Source organism: Staurois parvus, unplaced genomic scaffold (genome assembly GCF_062004578.1).
Source record: "Staurois parvus isolate SC_StPar_1 unplaced genomic scaffold, SC_StPar_1.0 ptg000445l, whole genome shotgun sequence".
In the NCBI taxonomy this organism is placed as follows: Eukaryota; Metazoa; Chordata; class Amphibia; order Anura; family Ranidae; genus Staurois; species Staurois parvus.
Window position 1 is genome coordinate 8,531,937 of NW_028318241.1, and position 26,488 is coordinate 8,558,424.

Here is a 26,488-nt window from a genome sequence, read left to right on the forward strand (position 1 = left end):
TAAGGCTTACCTGAAAGCAGCAGGATAGGTATACCAGCGGGTCACCCTGGGAATGACGCAGGCTCACCTGAGGTGCGGGGTCTAAGCACTAACCGGTTTTCACCAGAGCTCCTAGTGGTGGAGATGGATTTAGCTGCGCGTTAGTACCAGGTCACAGATCTCAGGATCACCCCACCAGGGAATGAGCAGGCCGGAATCCAATAGCAGATAGAGCAGGTAGGGATCTAGCAGAAGCGGAGTCCGTCAACAAGCCAAGAGTTGGTAACAAGCGGTAGTAGATGGGATGAGGCGAAATCCTAGTCCAGGAACAAGCCAAAGGTCAGTAGCGAAGGCATAGACATCAGCAGGCAAGCCAAGCTGGATACTGGCTGCAGAAAGCACAATAATCTGGCAACCAGGAAGTGCAGAGACATGGCTTAAATTAGGAAGTTCATTGGAGGAGCAAGGAGTTCAAGGTTCATCAGAAAACAAGGCAGGATTGTCCAATGGATTAGGCAGAGTGTTGTCCAGCATTCCAGGTAGCTCAGTGAGAAGAGTTACTGCCTGACACTAGTAGAGGTCCCAGGTTCAAGTCCAGGTCCTGACCTTCCCACTTCTGCTGCAATTGTCTACTGTGATTGGAATTGGAAGTCCCCCCCCCCATAGCCCTCTGGGACACGTGACAGGTCCCCTAAGGCTACAGGACCATTCACAAAGTGCAGCGCTACTCACGTATGTGCAGTGCGCTCCCGGCTGTGAAGATGCAGAGCATTTATCTCATTTCAGTTCTCTGCAGTTCTCAGGGAAAAGTCTTCTCTCTCCTTCTGTTTATAAAGTGGAGAACATTTGTTCGCAGAAGGAGAAGAGAGGAGAAGTTTTTTCTCTGAGATCTGTGTAGAAGGGGGAGGGGCTGCATGTGATCTTGTGAAATAATTGTGTGATTACAGCTCACCTGGGTTTAACCACTTGACTTCCAGAGGATTTACCCCCCTTAATGACCAGGCCTCTTTTTGCTACTTGGCGCTGCACTAATTCAACTGATAATTGCGCGGTCATGCAATGCTGCACCCAAACAAAATATACATCCTTTTTTTCACACAAATAGAGCTTTCTTTCGGTGGTATTTGATCACCTGTGCGCTTTTTATTTTTCACGCTATAAACAAAAAAAGGCCAAAAAGTTTGAAGAAAAACGATATTTTTTACTTTCAGCTATAAAAAATATATAGTAAACTCAAAGTTGGTTATAAATTTAGGCCAAAATTTATTCTGCTACGTTTTTAGTAAAAAAAAAATCCCAAAAGGTGTATATTGATTTCTTTGTGTGAAAGTTATAGTGTCTACAAACTATGGTATAGATACTGCAATTTATGCCATTTTTTTGCTATACAGCGCTGCGCTATTTAACGGACAATTGCGCAGTCATGCAATACGGTACATAAATGAAACTTACATGCTTTTTTTTTCCCACAAATTGAGCTTTCTTTCGGTGGTATTTGTGCAGTTTTTATTTTTTGCGCTATAAAAAAAAAAAGACTGCGGCAGACATTCTGACATTGGGGGGTACTGACTTGGGCGTCACTGACATCCCCAGTGACACCAATACAGTGATCAGTGCAAAAAAAAACACTGACACTGTACTAATGGCACTGGGGAGGAAGGGGTTAGGTTTATTATTCAGGGAAAGGGTTAACTGTGTGAGGGGAGTGTTTTACTAGGGGGCGGGGGGGTGTACTGCAGGGAACACCGCTGATCAGGAGAGAGAAACTCTTCTGTCCCGATCAGCTTCTCCTGGAGCCGTCAGGGAACTGACAGAAAGCACAGCTACTGCAGCTGTGCTCTCTGTCAGCGATGATCGCCGGGACATAGCCGATATGGACTGGCTGTGACCTGGCGACTGACATCCGCTGCTGTGATCGGCGGGACAGGTAGGGCGGCGACGCACCCCCTACCTGTTTTAAAAACACACGTTTTAAAACGTGCTTTTGCCCAGCCGTGCCGCCCTGCCACCGTATTTCTACAGTGGCTGGGCGGCATGTGGTTAAACAGTGAAACCAAAGTTACAAAGACCATTACATGAAAATAATAAGCACTGACCCCTGGTATTTTTGAATGTACATTTTGGCACATTCTTTGAGTGTATTTTGGCTCCTTTTTATTGTGCAGTTTAGCATTACTTATGTTCATTTTTAACATGCTGTATTCTTTAACACACATTTTGATGTGGGTGTTTTTATGTGCATTTTGGCGCTTTTCCAAACACACCTTTACCCTGGGTTCACACCTAAGCATTTTCTGCAGTGGTTTGCAGAAACGCAGTACAGTCCATTTAAGATGATTTCCTATGGGACATGTTCACACCTGTGCATTTTCTGGAAAGGGTCAGGGACTTATTTGAACGCCAAAAGTTGCATTTTTTTGGTTCTATAAATTTCAATAGAAACCTTGCAGAAAAGCTTGTATTGCATTTTTGCTGTGTTTTGCTTCTTATATTTAAATCTGTCTAGCAACAAGAGCAATAAAAAAAAAATGCAAAATGCATCAAACAGGCAGCAATAACGCAAGTGCAAAAACGCAATACAAAACACAATGCAGAAACAGCTCAAACGCAACCTGCATAGGTGTGAACCTAGCCTAAAGGTGGGAATACACAATTAGAAAATTGACCGATCGGTCATCCGACGACCGAGAGACGTTCTTTCGTTGGTCGAAATCGTGCCCACATTAATCAATCTAAAACAAATCATTCGTCGGGCAATACGTAGTGTTGACATCTTCCGTACAAGTGGAAGTGATGCAGTGTGCATGTGACCTTGTAGCCCATCCGGCCAGAACAAGCGATATACACAACAATGACCAGCAATGAGTATAATATAGTTTATTACATTACCTATATACATAAATAGTGATACATAAAATCTAATATGCAGAATTCTGGTTTCATTATCTCATTAGGCCAATCTACTTTTAACATTTGGATTTTCGTTTGCGTTTAGGAAGATTCCTTGGACATAAAAATCCGAGTCATCTTCTGTTTCCGCTCATGCGTGATAGCGCTTGATAAAAAAAAAATTTCCGTACCACCGCATAGAAAAGTCGATCGTTCGTATGCGAAACAACAACATTTTTCACTGTTGTTCATCCAGATTTTTTCGTTCACAATATCTCTATCAATTAAAACATCCTGCTCATCAATGAAGAGAAAATCGTTCAATCACTGGTTCTGCAAAATATTTCTTACAATTTTCTTACCGTGTTTACGGGGCATTAGGCACTTTAACACACATTTTGGCACAGGTTATTTTAACATGCATTTTGGTGTGGTTTGTAACACACATTTTGGCACTTTTCTTAGCACATATTTTGGCACTTTTTTCAAAGTGCATTTTGATTTGTTTTTTTACGGATATTTTGGCAAACTGCACATCTGCTAGCAGGGGCAGAGTGACAACTCATGGGGCCCCCAGGCAATAGGGGATCATGGGGCCCGTGTCCTTGCCCAAACTCAAAAAAGCCTATGAAAAAGGTACCCCCTACTGACCCTGGGCCCTCGGGCAGTGCCCGAGTTTCCAAATGGTCAGTCCGCCCCGTCTGCTAGCCACTTTTGGGTGCCATTAACAAATAATGGCACCGCAAAAATGGCATGCATTTTGCAAGTGTTTCCAGAACACACACAAAAACTGAGGTAAAAAAAAAGAGCAAAAACATTAAAAAGCACCAAAATGCACATAAAAATTTCAGCTCACATTTTTAAAAAAATGTGTTGGAAAAAAAGCAGCAAAATGTTTGTTAAAAACTTCCCCAAAATGTGCAACAAAAAGCCAAACTGAACCTTTTCTGGGCATGGAGTGTTGTGTTTTTTCAATATGTATTTTGGTGCATTGATAGGGTATTTGTCAAATGCCAAAGTGTGTGTGTGTGTGTCTGTCTGTCTTCTGCCTGGCAGTACTAGGGTCGTTGGTTTGAATCCCAACCATGGCACCACCTGCCTGGAGTTTGCATGTTCTGCCTGTGTGGGTTTCCTCCCACACTCCAAAGACATGCTGGTAGGTTAATTGGATCCTGTCTAAATTGGCACATGTATGTATGAATGTGAGTTAGGGACCTTGAGGGTTAGGGACTGATGTGAATGTACAATACATATGTAAAAGCGCTGCATAAACTGATGGCACTATACAAGTACTAGATAGATAGATATACACATACAACTACTGTACACTATATATAAAACACAAATATACATATACAGTATTTTCTGGCGTATAAGACTACTTTTTATACTTAATATACGCGGGGTATAAAATGTGAACCTTGAGTTTGTTTGGGTCAAGCTGGCTGGATGTGTGGTAATACTGTACATACAGTATACCGTGCTGAGCCAAGCTGGCTCAAAACAAATGTCCCTATGACAGATTAATCTGTCAGCCCGCTGGATGTGCGGTATATACAGTATACTGCGCTGAGCCAAGCTGTTTCAAAATGTACCGGTACGTCCCTACTGTAATCAGCCCGCTGGATGCGTGTATGTACGGTAGCTGTGGCTACATACAGTACACACTGGGCCAATCACGGCGAGTGATGTATTCTACTAATGAATACAAAGCCTGCTCGGATTGGCTGAGTCAGAGAGGTGGGCTGATGATGTCACAACCTCAGCCAATCCAAGCTGACTTTGTATTCATTAGTAGAATACATCGCTCGCCGTGATTGGCTCAGCGTATACTGTATGTAGCCTCAGCTACTATACATACACACATCCAGCGGTCTGATTACCGTAGGGACGTACCGGTACGTTTTGAAACAGCTTGGCTCAGTATACTGTATATACCGCACATCCAGCGGGCTGACAGTTTAATCTGTTATAGGGACATTTGTTTTGAGCCAGCTTGGCTCAGCACGGTATTCTGTATGTATACTGGACATCCAGCGAGCTGTATATATACTGTATGTAGCCGAAGCTACCGTATTACCGCACATCCAGCGGTTACATCTGATTTGGAATTTGATCCATATGATGACTGTCTTACAAGATGTCATTCATGAACTTATGATGTCAGAGGATGGACATGAGGATTTTGAAGGATTTTAAGTACCGGTAAGTCATAACCATTTCAATTAAAAAATCTGTTTTTAAATGGTGTTACCTCGGAAGGGGGGTAGTCTTATATGGCGAGTATAGCCCAAAACCTATGTTTTAACTGGAAAATTAGGGGGTTGTCTTATACACCCAGTCGCCTTATACGCCGGAAAATATGGTAGTTATAATTTATATCAATGTTTAACCCCGCTGGTGCTGATATTAGGAAGAAAGAAGCCTTCTTCCTCACATCACAGCAGCTTCTCATCAAGATTCTCCAGCTCTGGACTGAAGAATCTGGGATGGAGATATTTTAAAGAGATTGCCAGTGAGATCTTCAGATCTCAGCTTCATAAAACTGGCTCTCTCTGTAAGCCCTGGTTCACATATATGCAGCCGTGCGGGCCTCGTTTTGTGTGGGCACGAGAGCCCATTCATTTGAATAGTCTCCCATGCCCCGTTCCACGCAGGTAAGAAGTCCCTGCACTTCTGAAAATGCAGTCCGCACGGGAGCCTAGGTTCCCAGTATGGTTGCATTTTCTAGTGCGGGCTGCATGCCATTAGAACTAATGGCACCCACCCGCAGGTCCACATTGCTCTGTGGGGGTGGTGCAGCTACATGGATTTTCGTGCAGATCCACAATGGCAGATGTAAACCTAGCCATAAAGTGAATGACAGAAGGGTGTGTCCTATTATGAGAAGTGAAGAAAATGTTCTCCGCTCCTCACCTCAGCTTCCTAAACTGGCACACCTGAGAGATCAGCTGTGATCATCAGGATTTTGGCTGTTCTCTCTTCCTGAAATGGACATCTTATGTATTGTCGTTTAGGACGCACACCTGAGCAATACAGAATTGTTGACTGCATTGTACAGTTCCAAATTGTGCTAAAATATGCGGTGTGCTTTTGGGTGCCATTCATTGGTAATGGCACCCATAATGCTGTTAGCAGACATACATTTTGGCATTTGACAAATACGCTATCAATGCAACAAAATGCATATTGAAAAAACACAACACTCCATGCCCAAAAAGGTTCAGTTTGGCTTTTTGGGGCCTTTTTTTTTTTTATACACAATTTGGGTAAGTTTTTAACAACCATTTTGCTGCTATTTTCAACACACTTTTTTTTTAAAATGTGAACTGAAATTTTTAGTTGCATTTTGTTGCTTTTTTAAAGTGTTTTTGGCTCATTTTTTTTACCTGAGATTTTGTGTGTGTTCTGGAAACACATGCAAAATGCATGTCATGTTTGCGGTGCTATTATTTGTTAATGGCACCAAAAGTGGATAGCAGATGTGCAGTTTGCCAAAATATGCATAAAAAACAAATCAAAATGCACTTTAAAAAACTGCAAAAATACGTGCTAACAAAAGGGCCAAAATGTGTGTTACAAACAGGGGCAGACTGACAACTCATGGGGCCCCCAGGCAATAGGGGATCATGGGACCCCTGCGTCCTTGCCCAAACTCAAAAAAAGCCTATGAAAAAGGTACCATGGGCATCTCATGGGGCCCCCTACTGACCCCGGGCCCTCGGGCTTTGCCCGAGTTTCCAAATGGTCAGTCCGCCCCTGGTTACAAACCACACCAAAATGCATGTTAAAATAACCTTTGCCAAACTGTGTTAAGTGCCTAAGGCTAGGTTCACACCTACGCAGGTTGCGTTTGAGTCGTTTCTGCATTGTGATTTGTGTTGCGTTTTTAATACATTTTTGATGTGGGGTTTTTTTTTTGCATTTTTTTTCATCGTTCTTGTTGCTAGGCAGATTTAAAATGCAAAAAGCAAATAGGCAGCAAAATTGCAATACATGCTTTTCTGCAGCGTTTTCATTTACGTTTTTAGAACCAAAAACACAACTTTTTGCGTTAAAAAAAAAACCCTGACCCTTTCCAAAAAATGTCCCTGGTGAAAACGCACAGGTGTGAACATGTCCCATAGGAAATCATCTTAAATGGACTGCACTGCGTTTCTGCCAAACGCTGCTGAAAATGTGGTGTGGACCTAGCAGGGGCGGACTGACCATTTGGAAACTCGGGCACTGCCCGAGGGTCCGGGGTCAGTAGGGGGCCCCATGAGATGCCCCTGGTACCTTTTTCATAGGCTTTTTTTGAGTTTGGGCAAGGACACAAGGGCCCAATGATCCCCTATTGCCCGGGGGCCCCAAGAGTTGTCAGTCCGCCCCTGGGACCTAGGGTAACTGTGTGTTTAGAAAAGTGGCAAAATGCACATAAAATAACCACCACATCAAAATGCATGTTAAAATATACAGCATGTTAAACGGCAAAATGCACGTAAATAATGATAAAATGCGCAATAAAAAGGAACCAAAATACACATTGAGGCTGGGTTCACACTTGAATGATGCAATATATCACATATGATTCACACAGGAACCACACCGCATTCCTGTGCAAATCACATGCGAATTGTGTGCGGTGCGATTGGATCCATAAATGGCTCAAATCACACGCATCCGCACCAAAAAGGTGCAGAACCTTTTTTTTTTTTCCGCACATGGGTGTGAATACCCATGTGATCCTATTCTGCACATTGCACCGCGTTTTGTGGTCCGATTTCGTGGTGTTGTTAACATACACACCAGCAGCAGGTGGCATACACGGGGTGCGATTGTGATTCGGTCCAGAATACGCACAGAAAGCGCTGCAAATTCCGCACTGCATCAGTGTGAACCCGGAATGTGCCTTAAAAAATACCAGTGGTCAGTGCTTATTATTTTCATGTAATGGTCTTTGTAACTTTGCTTTCACTGTTTAAACTCCAGGTGATCTGTAATCACAATTATCTCAGGAGACCACATGCAGCCCCTCCCCCTTCTACACAGATCTCAGCTGTTCTCAGAGAAAAAAAACTTCTCTCTTCTTCTGAGAACAAATGTCCTCCGCCTCATAAACAGGGCGACAGAGGAGAAGACTTCTCCCTGAAATGAGAGAAATTATCTCTGCTTAATAAACATACACCATATTGGAAATGCAGAGTACACTGTAATGCACTGTACACGCCAATGCATTGTACTGTTTTAGTGTAAAATGCATTGTACTGTAACACATTGTACTCTAACGCACTGTACACTCTTGCATTGTACTGTTTTAGTGCAGTGCATTAGTGTAAAATGTGTTAGAGTACAATGCGCTGATGTACAGTGCGTCGGTGTACAATGCGTTAGTGTACAGTGCATTGTACTGTAATGCATTTTACACCAAGGCACTGTACACTAATATACTGTGTTAGAGTACAATGCGTTAGAGCAGGGCTTGAAAAAGCCGCTTACCAAATGTGAGGAGAAATTCCTCTGTGGCGAGCGGCTGCTCCAGATGAAGCTTGGAGTGACTGCACCTGCGCTCCAGGCCTCATTGTGAAGCCGAGTTCCAGTTTCCAACTTCCGGTTTCCGGCTTCTGCAGCACCGCCGCCAAAGGGAAAAGTACAGGAGAGGTCCGCTGTGCTCCGCTGAGAGGAGACACCCTCTCCACCACCGCGGAGGACTCGGGGGGGGACAGTAAGTACTGTATACAACATGTCATATCACTATAATGGAGTACAGGGGAGCTGGGATATACATTACTGTATACATGTCATATCACTATAATGGAGTACAGGGGAGCTGGGATATACATTACTGTATACATGTCATATCACTATAATGGAGTACAGGGGAGCTGGGATATACATTACTGTATACATGTCGTATCACTATAATGGAGTACAGGGGAGCTGGGATATACATTACTGTATACATGTCGTATCACTATAATGGAATACAGGGGAAGGGGGATATACATTACTGTATACATGTCATATCAGTTTAATGGAGTACAGAAGAGCTGGGATATACATTACTGTATACATGTCATCACTATAATGGGGTACAGGGGAGCTGGGATATACATTACTGTATACATGTCCTATCACTATAATGGAATACAGGGGAGCTGGGATATACATTACTGTATACATGTCATATCACTATAATGGAGTACAGGGGAGCTCTGATATACATACTGTATACATGTCATATCACTATAATGGAGTACAGGGGAGCTGGGATATACATACTGTATACATGTCATATCACTATAATGGAGTACAGGGGAGCTCTGATATACATACTGTATACATGTCATATCACTATAATGGAGTACAGGGGAGCTGGGATATACTTTACTGTATACATGTCATATCACTATAATGGAGTACAGGGGAGCTCTGATATACATACTGTATACATGTCATATCACTATAATGGAGTACAGGGGAGCTCTGATATACATACTGTATACATGTCATATCACTATAATGGAGTACAGGGGAGCTGGGATATACATACTGTATACATGTCATATCACTATAATGGAGTACAGGGGAGCTGGGATATACATTACTGTATACATGTCATATCACTATAATGGAGTACAGGGGAGCTGGGATATACTTTACTGTATACATGTCATATCACTATAATGGAGTACAGGGGAGCTGGGATATACATTACTGTATACATGTCATATCACTATAATGGAGTACAGGGGAGCTCTGATATACATACTGTATACATGTCATATCACTATAATGGAGTACAGGGGAGCTGGGATATACATTACTGTATACATGTCATATCACTATAATGAAGTACAGGGGAGCTGGGATATAAATACTGTATACATGCCCTATCACTATAATGGAGTACAGGGGAGCTGGGATATACATTACTGTATACATGTCATATCACTATAATGGAGTACAGGGGAGCTGGGATATACATTACTGTATACATGTCGTATCACTATAATGGAGTACAGGGGAGCTGGGATATACATTACTGTATACATGTCATATCACTATAATGGAGTACAGGGGAGCTGGGATATACATTACTGTATACATGTCGTATCACTATAATGGAGTACAGGGGAGCTGGGATATACATTACTGTATACATGTCGTATCACTATAATGGAATACAGGGGAAGGGGGATATACATTACTGTATACATGTCATATCAGTTTAATGGAGTACAGAAGAGCTGGGATATACATTACTGTATACATGTCATCACTATAATGGGGTACAGGGGAGCTGGGATATACATTACTGTATACATGTCCTATCACTATAATGGAATACAGGGGAGCTGGGATATACATTACTGTATACATGTCATATCACTATAATGGAGTACAGGGGAGCTCTGATATACATACTGTATACATGTCATATCACTATAATGGAGTACAGGGGAGCTGGGATATACATACTGTATACATGTCATATCACTATAATGGAGTACAGGGGAGCTGGGATATACTTTACTGTATACATGTCATATCACTATAATGGAGTACAGGGGAGCTCTGATATACATACTGTATACATGTCATATCACTATAATGGAGTACAGGGGAGCTCTGATATACATACTGTATACATGTCATATCACTATAATGGAGTACAGGGGAGCTGGGATATACATACTGTATACATGTCATATCACTATAATGGAGTACAGGGGAGCTGGGATATACATTACTGTATACATGTCATATCACTATAATGGAGTACAGGGGAGCTGGGATATACTTTACTGTATACATGTCATATCACTATAATGGAGTACAGGGGAGCTGGGATATACATACTGTATACATGTCATATCACTATAATGGAGTACAGGGGAGCAGGGATATACATTACTGTATACATGTCATATCACTATAATGGAGTACAGGGGAGGGGGGATATACATTACTGTATACATGTCATATCACTATAATGAAGTACAGGGGAGCTGGGATATAAATACTGTATACATGCCCTATCACTATAATGGAGTACAGGGGAGGGGGATATACATTACTGTATACATGTCCTATCACTATAATGGAGTACAGGGGAGGGGGGATATACATTACTGTATACATGTCATATCACTATAACGGAGTACAGGGGAGGGGGATATACATTACTGTATACATGTCCTATCACTATAATGGAGTACAGGGGAGCTGGGATATACATTACTGTATACATGTCATATCACTATAATGGAGTACAGGGGAGGGGGGATATACATTACTGTATACATGTCATATCACTATAATAGAGTACAGGGGAGGGGAGATATACATTACTGTATACATGTCATATCACTATAATGGAGTACAGGGGAGGTGGGATATACATTACTGTATACATGTCATATCACTATAATGGAGTACAGGGGAGGGGGATATACATTACCGTATACATGTCATTTCACTATAATGGAGTACAGGGGAGGGGGGATATACATTACTGTGTACAGTTATATTCGGACTATTTATTCTAAAGAAAAATGTAATTTCATAAGCGTTAAGGGGGCGTGGTTTGGGGCAGGCCGGGGGCAAACCTGGGCAAGGTTGGGTGGGGCAACTGGTGGCGGGTAAGTTTTGTGATCGGCTAGTAGGTCTGGACTCGAAATTTTAACCCCTGCGTTAGAGTACAATGCACTGTACACTCTAATGCATTGTACACCCTAACGCATTGTTCCCTCCTAGATTGTAAGCTCCAAGGAGCAGGGCCCTCCTATCCCTCTTGTATTGGACTGTATTGTTTACCGTTATATTGTAAGTGCTGAGCAAACTGTTGGCGCTAAATCCTGTATAATAACAATAATAATATTTGTACACTCTAACACATTGTACACTAAGGCACGGTATGTACATATATGCAATGTTTAAACATTGAAGGCCTAGCTGCTGGGATGGTTAATATCTGTGACCCATCAATACCCGCGCGCTAATGTGCAGATAAACAGGAAGTAGCGTGTGTATGCACATGTGCGCTAAATGACATGCTGCTAGGCCCCAAAAGCTGCACATTAGCTGAATCAAACTATCACATAACCTGCACATGCTATGAACATTGTTGCAATTGCCACACTTACTCTGTAAATGAGGATCAGCTCCTCTGGCGAGAACAGTGATCTCACCATTCCTAGATGTGGTCAGGTATTCTCCCAGAAATTAGTCACTCAAAAAAAAAATCTCCAACTCTCCTAACTGCTGTGCGAACCACAGACACTCCCCACTACTACTTCCGGGTGCCGCGAACGTCCTTCCGCAAGCGTGATGTATTTCCGGTATGACAGCCATCTTGGTGCACCTTAGTGATTTTCCCTGCAGCTCAATTGAATACCTAGCATTGGTGAATATATGTTTGCTGGTAAAGGCCCAAAGTCAACACAAATTGAGGGCCTACTTTATTACTGTTAAGAGGATTGTAGAAAAAGAATAGCTAACTGCACATTGAACACGACCTATTCTTTGGTACATAACATTGTCTTGTGGTGCAATAGGGTGCTTTTGGGTTATTTGGGACATACTTGCATATGTGCGCTCTAACAAGGAAGATTTGTGCATATTATATAGGTAGCAAAAATAAGTGTTATGGGTGCCAATACATTCAGCTCGAACATGAAATAACCAAAAAAAAAAATCAAACAATACATAGTCAAAACATTTATTGATCAAATACATATTCAATATTTATTTGGACAGCAGCAACAAATAGGTATAATCCATTTCTTGGTGGAAAAAAGATGTTGCTAAAATAGAACGGTCCTGCTCATAAGAGCTTACAATCTAAAAGATTATACCTTCTAATGAACAGTGCTTTTACACGGTACAGCAGCAAACCGTTAATATGAATCAATCAACATCTTCAAGGCCGTAAAATTAGCACACACCATCACTTATTAGCAGGATTATCTATCCACAAAACAGGCCCCAGGTCAAAATATCAATATAAAAATACATAATAAAGTGCCAAAATAACTAACACCTCCCCAAATCCCCCACACATACATTTCTGATCAGGTTTGTCCTAAAACTGCATTTTAGTCTAAATAAGCAAGCAGATTGTAGCCAAGTGCAGATTTGGAAGACCAGAGAAATTGACATGTTAGGATCACAATGCAAAGATCATCATATGCTCCCAAACCATAAACACACGAAACTGTACAATAATACACACCAAAACACACTTTAGGCTCCATGTACACGGGACACTTCTGAACGATGGAAACTGACTGCTGGAAAACGTAGGTTAAAAAATGTCTGTTTAGCTGCGTTTGCATACCACATTTCTGAGCGTTTGAGTGTTTGCGTTTAGAAGCTATTTTTAAAAATAACCTCAGGAGACCTTCCAAAATGCCCAGAATGCACTGAAAAACAGTAAAAAATTTACTATTTCAGACATTTTGAGAGAAAAAGAGCAGAAGCAGAGAGAGTAGTATGTGTTAAGATTTTTTTTTTTTGTGGTGTTTGGATGTGTTCCAGCTCATTTCTGTGCAGAAATTATTGCAGCATTGTTTAACATATTTTCTTTCATGTGAAACCACAAAGTATGGTGTATCAGATCCATTTGAGTACAGGGAAAATGCTTTGCATGCATTTTTCATGATGAAAAAAGGCTCCGGACAGCATCTGCAATTGAAAGACTTAAACAATTTTTCCAAACGCTTATAAACGCAGTTAGCCACATTTATAATTGTTTGGTGTTTGAAAGACTGATAAAATCTACTCCTGAATGGAGGTTTGGTGCTGTGACAGAGGGTAGGCAGGACAGAACACACAGAGCAGATGATAAACACACAAAGCTTTATTAAAGAAATGACAGTCACTCAATTGGGGTCTGCAGGTAGCGTGGCAGTACCCAGTCTAGGATATTAGCAAGGAGAGGGCTCAAAATAATTGTAATCTGGCCCAAGGGGGGCAAAGTTAGAGTCTCTAGCAAATTGTAATCCAAGTAGGAAACAGAGGGAGAACAGAGTTAAAGAACAGTCCAGGGGGAATAAACAGGGGTGTATACACTCACGGCTCCGGCAGGGATGTCCTGGCTCACAGCGCACGGCAGCAGGAGCGACCCTGCTCAGCACACAGCAACAGTGGGTAATCCAGGCCCCAGAGTATTAGGCAGAGGATTGTGGGGCCCACAGCAGGTAGTCCTGACCCAGGGTATTAACAGAGGGGCAGCGGGTACTCCCAGCCCTGGAGTATTAGCAGAGTGTCAGCGGTACTCCCAGCCCTGGAGTATTAGCAGAGTGTCAGCGGTACTCCCAGCCCTGGAGTATTAGCAGAGTGTCAGCGGTACTCCCAGCCCTGGAATATTAGCAGAGTGTCAGCGGTACTCCCAGCCCTGAGAGTATTAGCAGAGTGTCAGCGGTACTCCCAGCCCTTTGAGTATTACCATTGTCAGCGGTACTCCCAGTCCCCTATAGGCTCCATTCACATCAAATTCAATGCTGAAATCATGCGACTTCACTGTAAGTTGCACCACTTCAAAATTTCAACCATTGCACTCCGGCTGTGCTGACCCCTGCGATTTCCCCAAATGCGGGAAACTCGACTGCATAATTTGTGGTAGTGGGGGACTGCGTTCGCGCTCTCCCCTGATTCTTTCTGGTCAATGATAGTTCAGCTAAAAGCTTGGTCTGAGGAGACACCGGGTGGGCTGCTCTTTCAGCTCCTGCTCCCTTCTCTCTAGCCTCTTTGCACCTGCATTGCATCCCTTGCCAAATGGCTTCGGTGCATGACTTCAGTCCCCATTTCTGCTACAGGCCAATCACCAACTCTGTAGGAAGAGCCCCCTCCCGCTGCTCCATATTCCTATGCTTTGTTTCATGGCAGGAAGCTTGCGCTGCTGCTGGATGCTTAAGGGCCACCTTCTATGCCATATGTGCTACGGCAGTTTAGACTGGGACTATTTCACAACTCCTTTGCGTCTCTTGAGACATTGGGGAGGAGAAAGGAGAAGAGAAAAAAAGAAAAAAAAAAACAACACTCGTGCTTGACTCTTTACACAGACGTGCATTGCTCTGTGGTCTAGCTCTGATTCAAGCTAGTTCTGGCAGATACCCAAAAGGCCCCCATAACGTGGACAAAGTGAGGTCCCAACCGGGGAACACTAGCCTGGCCCTTCTAATTTATACTTACCTGGCAGGGGAGATACCATAATCATTAAGGTGGTTCTCACTGCTTGTAGTGTATTACTAGCTCTGCTCTTTGGCGTGCAGGCTGGTTACTGAGTTTTCCTCAGATCTTCAGTTCCTCTGACGGCATAAGAAGAAGCTCTGCCATAGCGGCAGCCAAAAACGTAAGGATGCCAGCTTACATGCGGGTGAATAATTCTATAAGGATGGAGTTTGATGTGGAGATAAAACAAGAGAAAGGCCTGGAGTATATTGTCAAAGATTTGCTGTTTGGTTTGTTCCAGTTAACGCCGGACAAGATTCTTGTGCTACAGGATTACCACATCAGGGGAGTTTATGACGTTACTTTTGTCAACAAGAGAACTTGCTTGGACTTTGTCAGGAAACTGCAGGAGTATCAGAACCATCAGTTATTGGGCTGCGTAAAAGTCACTCCACATTATGAGGAAGAGGTTTTTCAGTCGCTTGTGGTGAAAATGTACAATTCGAATATGCCTCTGGAGGATATTACCAGCTGGCTGTCCATTTTGTGCGATAAGGTAAAATTTTTACATAACATTACCAACCAGTTTGGGCTATGGACTGGGAAAAGGAAATACCTTGTGTCATTTAAAAAAGGCGTGTTTCCTCCAGCACGTTTTAGCATTGGAAAGTATAACGGGGACTTATTTTTTGATGGAATGACCAGTTTTTGCTGCATATGTAATGTGTATGGTCATGCAACTGAATTATGCAAAGAGAGACACAGGTGCAGGAATTGTGATTCTTTTGAGCATGAGACTGTAGTGTGCTCTAAAGAAAAGCGATGCAATTTTTGCCTTCATCCGGGCCATGTCTATTCAAACTGCCCACATCGAAACAACCCTGACAAATCAAGCTATGCAGCCACAGCTGATCCTCAGGGGGAGCCATCTGCCCAAAAAGAGGAAACTGCTGGTCCAGCACCCAATACTGGTGACCTGGGGAACGTTACAAATGAATTTTCTTCTGGCACCACTAAAGCAAGAAAACCTGCCAAAACAGAACGTCCAGCTCCACACCCAGATCCAATGGAAGAGGAGGCAGCGCCTGTTTTGGAGGAGATGGAGGCTAGTCTCCTGGGGGGTGAACACTCAGAACATGCAGAGAAATCAAAGGCCAAGAAACCACGGAGAGGGTCAGCGAGTGCTGTTGGAGTACAAAAGGCTGAAGGGAGGTCATGGGCAGAGGTTGTAAAGTCCCATGCCAGCAATGATTCAGAAAATATGGAGTCCAGTCTTTTTCCAGTGGGAAATATGCCGAATGATCACTTCTTTGGAAATGAGACTGTTACTAGCCCAGTCAGTCTGGCATCTCCTGGGCAGAATTTCTTAAACATTGACCTTGTGCACCAATTGACTGAGATGATGGGAATGAATCTTTCTGATAACAGCATGGGTTTTCAGTAAGTCCCCTTTAAGAGTCTTTTCCTGATACCATCATGGCTGTTTTGAACGCTTTATCCTTTAATGTACACTGCATAAAGAGCCAGCTAAGAAGAATGACCATGTTCAATTTTTTGGCGACTTTTAATGTAAGTGTATTTTTCCTACAAGAATGTGCGATACCACACATGAGAAATTATGAAACCTTTGCAAAAGACTGGACTCATGGCCCTTCTGTGTGGTCAGGCTGCAATGTGAATAGAAATGCAGGAGTTGCTATTCTTTTTAAAGGGCCAGCCAAGATTCAGCATGTCCAAGAAATTGTAACAGGGAGAGTTTTGTTTGTTAGTGTTATTATTGATGGGATCAAGTGGAATCTTTTAAATGTGTATGCATCGCCACACCCAAAAGACCATACTGAGATGTTTGAAACTTTGAATGTCCTTATGGCAAATACTAAACCAATGATTGTAGCTGGTGATTTTAACTGTGCTTTAAATCCCACAGACAGATACGGCTCAGGTGTTAGGATTACCGATAGATCAGCTAACCTTTTAAAAACCATCCTCACAGGTTTAAAGATATCTTTATGACCCTAAAAAAAACACATCTTTAACTGAGAAGGTTACATGGAAAGGTAAAGATGCTGGGTCAAGAATTGATTATATCTTTGCTGCTAAGTATTTATTGCCATTGTCCTGCACACACAAAGAAAATGTGATTTCAGACCACAAGATGTTGATTTTCACAGTTTCAAGCCCAGCTGAGCAGGAATTGGGAAGGGGCTTTTGGAAGCTGAATATCTCCCTGCTAGAAGGTGAGAAAGTTTATCAAGATTTCATCAAGGCTTTTAAGGAATGGCAGACAGAAAGGCTGCACACTTCGGATATTCTGACATGGTGGGATATAGTAAAAGAAAGAATTAAATGTTTTTTCATAAAATTAGGGGTTCAAAAAGCTAAAGCAAAAAGACCCAGCTACAAACTCTATATAAACCTAAAGGAATTGGTTGCGATGTAGCTGATTACATAGCTGCAGCAAAAGAGAAGATTAAAAAAGATCTGGAGGATAAAGCGAAGGAGGTCATTTTTAAAAGTCGTGTACAGCATGTAGAGGTGAATGAAAAATGTACTAGATATTTCTTTAGAAAAATCCACATGTCAAAGGAAATAATAAGAGAAATAGAAGGGGAGAACTCCAGGAGTGGCATCATGGGAAAAGTTTTTGCCTTCTATCAATCCCTATATGACACCAAAAACATTGACACTGATTTCATGAATGACACACTCAAGGATGTAACTATGGTATGAAAACCAAATGATGCAGAGACCCTAAATTAGAGTTTAACTGAAGATGAGCTTTTAAGAACCATCAAGGGTTTTCAAAAAGGGTAAGTACCTGGCTTGGATGGGTTACCTATTGAATTTTACCTGCAGTTTTGGGATATTTTGAAAAGTGACTTGTTACATCTTTTTAGCAAACGTTTTCTGTGCATGGAGATTCCCCATTCTTGGAGGAGAGGAATTATTACTCTGCTTCCAAAGGAGGGGGATAAAGCCAATTTAAAGAACTGGAGGCCTATAACACTCCTAAACCTGGATTATAAAATCTTTGCCAAAGTCTTGGCAAACAGGTTGAAAAGAGTGATAGACAGAGTGATCCATAGTAATCAGGTGTGCGGTATCCCAGGGCGTACAATTCACCACATCACAAACCTTATTAGGGATTCTATTTGGTACACTGAAGAACGTAAGCAACGCCTGGCAATTCTGTCTTTAGATTTTGAAAAGCATTCGACCGCATATCACATGTGTATCTATTTAGATAAGAAAATTGAATAAGCTGTGGGCTGCTTAACATACTGTGTATTGTATTCAAATGCCTTGTGAAATTAAAATACTGATTGCATTTTGTTTTTATCCTTTGTCACATTTCAGTGTTTTTGGTCTCATGCAGTTACTTTGCAGCCACCTTCTGTCTATACATACTCCAATTATGGCTAATTGGCATTTCACATTTCCTGATGGTGACAACATGTGGACCATATCTGTCTTGAAATCGCTTCTCGGCCTTTTGGCTAAGATCAAGTGTAGTATCGACCTTGCCTTTAGGGGTGTCCCTGCTTCCAGCTAGGACGTTGAGAACCACTTGCATCTATCTAATAAGGGATCCTCCTGCGCTCATGGGAATAATTGACAAAATACAGCTGCTGTCACTTAGCTGATACCAATAAGTGCAAAATAAAATTAAAAATTAGTGAAGCGCTTGTATCACATGAATACAATCATGTATCTCCATATAGTGTAATTATAAATCAAAGTGACCACTATATATAATAAATGTGTGTTGACTCCCTCTAGTGAAAAGAAAAAATAGTGTCAACCAAAATAGCTAAATAACACACATTAGGAAACTAAATATATAGTGCATAAATCAAATATAATGAACAGAATATATATACGTGAAAACAGAATATTGGCCACATACAATGGTGTCTAAATTATACATAAATGATATATGCCATAGGTGAACAAGACAATATCAAAGGTGAAAAAAATATTCCATGCATGTGACTGTGCTTTAAGCTGGAACACACACGTGATCTCCACTTCTAAGTGCAAGTACTCTCCTTCAAATGGCAGCAATGCCTGCTCACCTCCCTTCCTCGACCCACACAGGGCCTCAAAGCAGTTACCACCTCAGTGGTGTATTCCTCTGGCAGACTCCTTATTCCTCCTCCTCTCTTATGCAACTCATAAAAAGACAAGAAAGCCTTCCATAGTGTAGTAAATTTAATAGGCAAAGTTAAAAATTACAAAGTTTTCCACTCACATGCTCCTTTCCATAAAAAAGCGTTTTTCCCAGCCTGTGGGTAGATATGCATGCACCTGGGGGAATCCAATATGGCCACTGTGTCCGGACATACGTCACCAGGAAGTAGACAAAACCGACGCGTAGCGTCACGTGCGTCGTGACTTCATCAGGGTACGCGTCGGTTTGTCTACTTCCTGGTGACGTATGTCCGGACACAGTGGCCATATTGGATTCCCCCAGGTGCATGCATATCTACCCACAGGCTGGGAAAAACGCTTTTTTATGGAAAGGAGCATGTGAGTGGAAAACTTTGTAATTTTTAACTTTGCCTATTAAATTTACTACACTATGGAAGGCTTTCTTGTCTTTTTATGAGTTGCATAAGAGAGGAGGAGGAATAAGGAGTCTGCCAGAGGAATACACCACTGAGGTGGTAACTGCTTTGAGGCCCTGTGTGGGTCGAGGAAGGGAGGTGAGCAGGCATTGCTGCCATTTGAAGGAGAGTACTTGCACTTAGAAGTGGAGATCACGTGTGTGTTCCAGCTTAAAGCACAGTCACATGCATGGAATATTTTTTTCACCTTTGATATTGTCTTGTTCACCTATGGCATATATAATTTATGTATAATTTAGACACCATTGTATGTGGCCAATATTCTGTTTTCACGTATATATATTCTGTTCATTATATTTGATTTATGCACTATATATTTAGTTTCCTAATGTGTGTTATTTAGCTATTTTGGTTGACACTATTTTTTCTTTTCACTAGAGGGAGTCAACACACATTTATTATATATAGTGGTCACTTTGATTTATAATTACACTATATGGAGATACATGATTGTATTCATGTGATACAAGCGCTTCACTAATTTTTAATTTCACTTGCATCTATCCCAGCCATTTGGTCTGTGTGGGGTACCCTCTTCTCGGCCTTGTAGGATCGTCGATTAAATTCGGCTTCACCTGCTTGCTGCTATTGGGTTTGAGGCTTAGCCCCCACACAGAACGAGTTTGTGATCTTCCCCCCCCCTTGTTCACTCTGCGTTACTACCTCCGGGCAGTAGACGCTCAATAGCCTTTTCAAAGGCTAAGCGAGAGTGAAGCCGCCGAGGAAGAAGAAGGAGAAGGAATCCGATCAAGATCTCTGGGAAGCCCTCCTGAGAACTCCTCTGCGACAAGATGGGGAAGAGACAGACCACCAAGAAGCCACAGAACTCTGCCGCCGCCCCCACCAAGACCCCGGGAGAAGCCCCCTCCACCTCAGATCGCCCCGGCCCTGCAGACGGTCTCCCTCCCCTGGAGCCCTGGATGAAGCAGAAAGTCGTGCTGCGGCTAAAAGAAGTGGAAGGCAGAGTCCCAGACATGACCCCGGAAGTCTTTGGGAAGAAAATGATCCTTGAACAAGGATTTAGCAAGGCAGAGACCCTGTCGGTGCAGTCCTTCATGAGAGGTATTTTCTTTGTAACTTTTGTTTCTCTACAGGTATGCAGAAGGTACTGGGAGGCAGTGAAGACCTCTGGACCCGACTCCCTCTTCCGCAAGTTCATTGCGAACTCTCCCATTCAAAGGGACGAAAGGCGGATCACGGTGTCCATGAGGAACCCTCACGTCCCTGGTAGAGACATCGCCACCTATCTCCAAAGGTTTTGCGTCGTGTTGAAGGACCCAGTCTGGATACTAGACGCCAACGGCTTCTGGACAGGTAAGTGGGCTGTGTTTTGCAGGCTGCTGAGAGATCGTCCCGCTGGAGATCTCCAACACCTGCAACAGTGCTTCTCCCTGGGAGCGTCAACAGGACTCCTACACTACCCGGACCAACCCCAGTCATGCCGCAGGTGCGGACAGCCGGGGCACAAGGGTAAGGATTGCCAGGTGCTTTCATGTAGGTTCTGTCGGTCTGCAGGTCACGAGACCAAGGATTGCCCGAGGTCCAGAACCTGCAACCTCTGTGGACGGTCAGAGCACGTCTACAGAGACTGCCCAGAGAGAAGCAGGTCGTATGCGGGGGCCCTGAGCAAGGGCCCTGCCACCAAACCAGCGCCACAGAAACCTCCAAAGGACCCAGGTAAGAGGAACCCCGCCCCCCCCCCCCCTGCCCCTGGTCCCCCTGCCCCTGGCTCTCCTGCCCCCGGTCCCCCCCCCCCGGGTCCCCCTGCCCCTTGCCCTCCTGCCCCCCCCCGCCCCGGGCCCGGTTCAACCCCCCCTGACCTGGCCTCACAGGAGGATTTCCCGCCCCTTTCCCCTGCCACCCCCGTCAGCAGCTCTGCGGCGGGGTACAGGAAGCGGAAGAAGGAGCAGGCCAGCCCGGCGGCGGAGGACCCCTCCTCCGCCACCAAACGGCCTGCCGTCCTCCAGAATGTCGCAGGTCCTGACCCCGTGGGGGAGGACCTCGACACGCTGGTGGAAGAAGAGATGGCCCTGACCCAGTCGGGGCCAGATCTCTCCACCGACTTCGATGAGGTCCTCAACCAGATTGGTCTGGGCCAGGACATTTGTCAGGCCACAGAGGTCGCCCCCCCTCTCCAGGGGAGGTAAGCACAGCCCCTGCCGACTAACCCCTTCATCTCTTTCCCATGATGGCTGAGATCTCTATCTTTTCCATTAATGTGAGGAGCATCAAGGATGTGTCTAGGAGGCAGACTGTGCTGACCTTTCTTTCCACACAGCAGAGTGATGTGTACATGCTTCAGGAGTGCGCACTTCCCCCTCTGAGGAGGTACACTCATTTGTCCTCACAGTGGACCCACGGTCCCTCCTACTGGTCTGGGGGTGGCGATTGCAAGTCCGCAGGGGTAGCGGTTCTTATCAGGGGAGGACGTTTCACTGTTGACTCCGTCCATGAGCTCGTCTGTGGCCGCCTTCTGGTCATAGACGGTTCGTGGGCGGGGGAGCCCGTTAGGCTCATCAACGTGTACGCCTCCCCGGAGAAGAACGCGCGGCTGGAACTTTTCCAAACCCTGCGGACGCAACTCGTCACAACGAGAACAGTAGTAATCGGCGGTGATTTTAACTGTCCGATAGAGGAGGATGGGCGCAGCCCCAGCATGTACGCAAAACTCGACGCCACCTCGAAGCTGCTCCGGGAGGTGATTGCGGAGGCTTCCCTGCGAGACGCAGTGGGATCCGTGGGGCGCGGTTCCGTGAACTACTCATGGAGCCACCCCGATGGATCTGTGCGCTCCAGGATTGACTTTGTGCTCACCTCCAGGGCAGTCAGGCACCGCGGGTTCTCCATGGTTCCCTGCTTTTTCTCTGACCACAGGGCCATTCACTTTCAAGGCGATCTGGGAGAGGGCTTTGCCCCGGGCCCAGGCTCCTGGAAGCTAAATTGCACCCTGCTGGACGATGAGGAACTGCTAGAGGAGCTCAGGGAAACCTACGGTGCCTGGCGAGGGGAGAAGTCTTTCTTTCCCAAGGTAAGCGACTGGTGGGAGTTCGTGAAAGTCAAGCTGCGCAGCTTCTTTCAGGCCAGGGGACGCCAGCAAGTGTGTGCCAGGAGGAGGGAACTCAGGAGGCTGCAGCGTCAGCTGCAGTCCCTGCAGGACCTTCATCTCTGTGGCTGGGACGTGAGGCAAGACCTGGAGGACACCAAGAAGAGCTTGAAAAAGCACTTTGAGGAAGAATCCAGGCACATTGTCTTCCGTGCCAAGGTGGAGCACCTAGAGAAAGGCAAGAAATGTAACTCTTTCTTTTTCAGGAAACTCCACTCAGGACACACACCCCTGTCTGAGCTGAGCGACAAGATTGGAACACTCCAGAAGGGGAAGGAGGCCGTGATGGAAGTGGTCAGCGACTACTACTCCGACCTCTACTCCCCCAAAGAAACAGACACGGCAGTGGCTGACAGGTTCTTGTCAGGTATCTCTAATGCTGTTGATCCTGCAGGTTTGTCGGCCACCAACGCCCCCTTGACGTTGGAGGAACTGCACTCTGCTGCTAAATCCTTTAGGCGAGGCAGGACCCCGGGCTGCGACGGTCTCCCAGCGGAGCTCTATGTAGCGCTGTGGGATCTCGTGGGCCCGGACCTGCTCGAGCTGTACAAGGAGATGGTGGTGGAGGGCAAGATGCCGCCTTCGTTGAGGGAGGGGATGATCACGATCCTGTACAAGCGTAAGGGGGAGAGATGTGACTTGAAAAATTGGCGTCCCATCTCTCTCTTGAACGTGGACTACAAGATCCTCGCCAAAGTTATGGCGAACAGGTTGAAGGCTGTCATCGGACAGATAATCCACCCGGATCAGACTTGTGGCATTCCTGGCCGCAGGATTGCGGACAGCCTAGCGCTTGTCCGGGACACGGTCCAGTACATCAAAGACCGCCGTGTGCACGCGGCCCTGGTCAGTCTTGACCAGGAAAAGGCCTTTGACCGTGTCTCCCATGGGTTTATGTGCAGAGCCCTGCGCAGGTTTGGTCTTGGGGAAATGTTCTGTTCGGTTGTGGATATGATGTATAATGACATTTGTAGTTCCGTGCAGGTGAACGGCTGGAAGACTGACCCCTTCCCGGTCCTCTCCGGGGTCAGACAAGGCTGTCCTCTCTCACCTCTGCTTTTTGTTTGCTGTATAGAGCTCTTCGCCGAATGCATCAGACGGAATCCAGAGATCGGGGGAATCACCGCACCGGGACCAGACAGACGGGAAGTGAAGTGCTCGCTCTACATGGACGACGTGACGGTGTTCTGTGCCAACCAGCGCTCCATCGACCTGCTCGTCCAGACCTGCGAGGACTTCGGCCAAGCTTCGGGGGCAAAGGTCAACTGCGGGAAGTCGGAAGTCATGCTCTTCGGAAAGTGGTTCCTGCCTTCTTCTGCATCCATGCCCTTTGGCATCAAGACAGACTTCATGAAAATTTTGGGAGTTTGGTTTGGCACCGAGGGCGCAGCCCTGAAGTCTTGGGAGGAGAGACTGGCCAAGATGCGTCAAAAGTTTGGACTATGGAGCCTCAGAGACCTCTCCATCGAATGGAAGACACTGGTACTCCGCAGCGAGATTCTCCCTGTGTTGCAGTACCTCGCCCAGGCCTGGCCCCCACGGGTCAACACCTGTAAGGCCATCACCAGGGCAGTATTCCACTTTATCTGGGGCTCCAAGATGGACAGAGTGAAGCGGGCAGTCATGTTCAAGGAACCCCTCAAGGGCGGTAAGGGCGTGCTTGACATCGCCATCCAGCTGAGGGTGTTCTTCGCTTGCAACTGCATCCGCAGAACTTTGCCCAGACGGATTATGGACTCTGGCGGGAACGCAATGTCTCGCTTCTTCCTGTTGCCTCTCTGGAGGTCCCTGTGGTGGGACACTTGGGATAGTTCCATCCCCTACAACTGGGACACTCCTTGGTACTACTTGGATACCTTCAAGTTCATCAGGGAGCAAGGGCTGCAGGGAGTCAAGCCTGACTTGTGGAAGCCAAAGACTATCTACAAGCTCATCCGAGCCAGCGACATTTTGGAGTCGGTTCCAGGCCTGCCTTCAGACACCTGCAAGGTGGTCTGGAGGAATGTTTCTTCCAACATCCTTACTAACAGGCACAAAGACCTGGCATGGATGGCAATCCAAGGGGGGTTGCCTCTCAGGACATTTATGCATGCCAGGAACCTGAGCAGATACAGACACTGCCCCTTCTGCATCATCCACGAGGAAACGTCTCACCACGTTTTCTGGGAGTGCTCATTTGCTCAGGCCCTGTTGGGAGCCCTGGAACCTGAACTCAAGGACTTTGTACCACAGACAGCCATCACTCACTTTGGGGTGTTGAATGGACTATTCTGTCAGACTTTTTTTTTTTGGAGGACATTGACGGCGCCTGGCGGGTGCTGTGCTGTTTTAAGGACGCTTTATGGTGCGCCAGAAAGCGCCTCATCCACCAGCGGGAGAGGATGTCTATTGAGGACTGCCGCAGACTGATCCTCAGTCTGCTCAGAGACTATTCCTTGATGGACTTTAAGGAGGAAGAGGACGTCTGAAGATTTCCCCCTTCCCCCTACTCCCCCTTGCGTGTCTTTGTCTTTTCAATAAAGCTTCGGGCGTGTGTTCTTTCCCCCCCTTCCCCCCCCCCCCACACACCCGATGCCTATTGTCGATCGTAATATCCGGTTTTCGTTTTTGCATGCATTAGTATTATTAGGAAACGTAATGTATATTAGGATGCTACAGTTTTTGGGGTAAGCGGTGTTATGCATGACGTGGTGGTCTGGAGATTCGTCCTCCACGCACATCACGTCAGGCATCATACCGCTGAGCGAATGTATTTATTTCTGAATGTATTTATTGTATGCTTGGAACTGTATTGCAATGTGGTGCGCTGTGTCGCAGAACAGGGTGAGATGTACCCCGATTACAAGTAACATGTTGTTTTTGATGCTTCTGTAATAAAAGGTTCTCCCAGGGCGAGGCTCAACCATTGCACTCCGGCTGTGCTGACCCCTGCGATTTCCCCAAATGCGGGAAACTCGACTGCATAATTTGTGGTAGTGGGGGACTGCGTTCGCGCTCTCCCCCGATTCTTTCTGGTCAATGATAGTTCAGCTAAAAGCTTTGTCCGAGGAGAAGCCGGGTGGGCTGCTCTTTCAGCTCCTGCTCCCTTCTCTCTAGCCTCTTTGCACCTGCATTGCATCCCTTGCCAAATGGCTTCCGTGCATTGACTTCACTCCCCATTTCTGCTACAGGCCAATCACCAACTCTGTAGGAACAGCCCCCTCCTGCTGCTCCATCTTCCTATGCTTTGTTTCGTGGCAGGAAGCTTGCGCTGCTGCTGGATGCTTAAGGGCCGCCTCCTATGCAAATACATGCGCTGCCGCAGTTCACACTGCGACCATTTCACAACTCCTTTGCGTCTCTCGACACATTGGGGAGGAGAAGGGAGAAGAAGAAGAAAAAAAAAAAAAAAAATTACAACACTCGTGCTCCACGCTTTACACAGATGTGCATTGCTCTGTGGCCTAGCTCTGACTCCAGCTAGTTCTGGCAGATACCCAGAAAGCTCCCATAACGTGGACAAGGTGTGGCCCCAACCGGGGAGCACTAGCCGGTCCCTTCCAACTCATACTTACCTGGCAGGGGAGATACCATGATCACAAAGGTGGTTCTCACTGCTTGTAGTGTATCGCTAGCTCTGCTCTTTGGAGTGTGGGCTGGTTGCTGAGGTTTCCTGTGATCTTCAGTTCTGCTGACAGTGAAGGGTGAAGCTCTGCTATGGCGGCGGCCAGAAACGTGAAAATTCCGGCTTATG

At 45.2% G+C, this 26,488-nt stretch overlaps 2 non-coding genes and 1 pseudogene across 2 annotated transcripts; all 3 read left to right on the forward strand.

Moving 5' to 3' along the window:
* Window positions 1–14,344: 14,344 nt before the first annotated feature.
* Window positions 14,345–14,504, forward strand: LOC149453926 (U1 spliceosomal RNA). The gene has a single exon (XR_016314631.1). It is a non-coding gene; the product is annotated as a U1 spliceosomal RNA (small nuclear RNA).
* Window positions 14,505–18,501: 3,997 nt separating this feature from the next.
* Window positions 18,502–18,594, forward strand: LOC149453927 (U2 spliceosomal RNA; annotated as a pseudogene).
* A 7,002-nt stretch (window positions 18,595–25,596) lies between these two features.
* LOC149453928 (U1 spliceosomal RNA) lies at window positions 25,597–25,759 on the forward strand. The gene has a single exon (XR_016314629.1). It is a non-coding gene; the product is annotated as a U1 spliceosomal RNA (small nuclear RNA).
* The last annotated feature ends 729 nt before the right edge of the window (window positions 25,760–26,488 follow it).